Source organism: Physcomitrium patens, chromosome 26 (assembly GCF_059467195.1).
Source record: "Physcomitrium patens ecotype Gransden chromosome 26, ASM5946719v1, whole genome shotgun sequence".
Taxonomy (NCBI): Eukaryota; Viridiplantae; Streptophyta; class Bryopsida; order Funariales; family Funariaceae; genus Physcomitrium; species Physcomitrium patens.
In genome coordinates, this window is record NC_143435.1 from 265,001 (window position 1) to 267,500 (window position 2,500).

The window sequence follows — 2,500 nt, forward strand, 5'->3', positions numbered from 1 at the left end:
GAGGCCGATACACACATTAAAAAATGAAAAAGTAACCATCACCGCGAAGGATTTTCCTCAAAAGACAAATCAGCAAGAAGTATGTCCAATCCTGGGGCCCATCGCCCCTCCAAATTAATGGAGGGGTCGGATAGAAATTTATAGAAATGTTACTTTTGTGAAACCCCTAGCCGACGAGAGAACTCTCACCGGTTTCGAAGTTCCATTTTCACATTCCGACCTGGGATGTTATGACTCCTCGGCCCACACTGCGAACGCGTCCCACACCCCCTCCAAGTTTATCAGGAATTTCACCTGAGCTTGCAATAGAGATCGAGCGCGGTGGCGGTCACAGTGGTGGTCGACCAGGCGGAGCTTGAACGGCCTCGGCAAACACTTCTCCCCACCCTCCCAAATGAATGAGAGAATGGCTTGACAATACCGAGGCCATCGCCCCCCGCCAAAAATGGTTACTAGCTCTTGGGACTCGCTGCGACGTTACGCGTATCGGCACAAGACCAACCCTCTTTTTCCAGTCGCCCGCGCACCAAAAAAAATTTTGGCAGCGGGACTCACAATCCTTGACAGCCAGCTCACCATATAATACTCGGCGACCCTCCGCGGGACCTCCTCAGAGGGTCGCGTCGCCGGGAAACTAACCCCCACTCCTCACTGATCCAAGGTAACACGCCAGAAGTATCCAGGTAACCCCAGTAGTATCCAGGTATCCCCCTGCGAACGTCGGTACTGGGCTCAAAGAAGGCAGCGAGCAGTCGGGACCCGTAGGCACCGAGCAACCGTCACCCCCTCACGACTTTTCCCGAGACGCTTCAGAGGAACCCTTCCCCACATAGTACTCTCTGTGGGATTCGGCAGGCCCCCCCGTCCTACTGCACTAAGGAAGTTCCGAGACACACTTTTTTTTGTGGAAGACCACCCACCCTCCCTGTCCTGCCTGCTATCCCCGCCGCGACTCCTGGTCCCGGCCCTCCTCCCCGACTTCCTCCTTGTCCCGCTGCGGGTCCCGGACCTCCCCCCCCACTACCTACTCCCGCCGCGAGTCCCAGTCCCGGCCTTCCTCCTCCTCCTCCTCTTCCCTAGTCCCGGCGCGAGTCCCGGACCTCCTCCCCCACTTCCTAGTCCCGTCGCGAGTCCCGGACCTCCTCCCCCTCTTCCTAGTCCCGGCGCGAGTCCCGGACCTCCTCCTTCTCTTCCTTGTCCCGCCGCGAGTCCCAGTCCCGTCGCGAGTCCCGGACTTCCTCCTTCTCTTCCTTGTCCCGCCGCGACTCCCTAGTCCCGTGGCGAGTCCCGGACTTCCTCCTCCTCTTCCTTGTCCCGCCGCGACTCCCTAGTCCCGGCGCGAGTCCCGGACTTCCTCCTCCTCTTCCTTGTCCCGCCGCGACTCCCTAGTCCCGGCGCGAGTCCCGGACTTCCTCCTCCTCTTCCTTGTCCCGCCGCGACTCCCTAGTCCCGGCGCGAGTCCCAGTCCCGTCGCGAGTCCCGGACTTCCTCCTCCTCTTCCTTGTCCCGCCGCGACTCCCTAGTCCCGGCGCGAGTCCCAGTCCCGTCGCGAGTCCCGGACTTCCTCCTCCTCTTCCTTGTCCCGCCGCGACTCCCTAGTCCCGGCGCGAGTCCCAGTCCCGTCGCGAGTCCCGGACTTCCTCCTCCTCTTCCTTGTCCCGCCGCGACTCCCTAGTCCCGGCGCGAGTCCCAGTCCCGTCGCGAGTCCCGGACTTCCTCCTCCTCTTCCTTGTCCCGCCGCGAGTCCCGACCTCTTGTCCCGCTCCCTTGCCCAAGTCCCGACTCCTGGCTGTCTCGACTCCTCGTTGGCCGCCCAGTCTTCCGCATAGGTGGAAATAAATAAATAAATCATTTTTTAAAAATCAATTTTAAAATTAACTCCCTGTCTCGACTCCTTGCTGGCCGCCCAGTCTTGCGCCTAGACAGAAATATAAATAAAAATAAAAATAAATTGGTGAATTAAAAATATTAAAGTAATTTAATTAACTGGAATAAGGTAGAAAAATAAAAGGCAGAAGAATACTAAATTGATTTTTTCAAGTGCCACGTGTTACCTTGCTGATGTGGCTGCCACGTGGTAGTCCATGTCATGTCAAAAATCCACTAAATCGTTTACATGTCACTTTGGAGATAAATTTGTGTGTGTGCAATCAATTGGTTGTACAAATATGTTAATGACTTGCTAACTAATGCATCGTACAGGTAATCATTGCCCACTAACTAATCCATCACCACTGAAACTTAATGTCTTCAATTCTTCATCCTTCACACTCCACATCCAATTTATTTTTGTTTGTGTGAATTCTTAAATCTATCTTCTCTTTACATACTCCAAGCCCAACTTTCTAAACCCTTTATATAATCTATGTGAATCCTAGAATCTAGGTTTATATACCCCATGCAAACCCTAAAACCCTAAACCCTAAACCCTAACCCCTAACCCCTCAACTCATACTTTGTTCTTTTAATCATACAACCTAGACTCTGAAATTTTAATCTC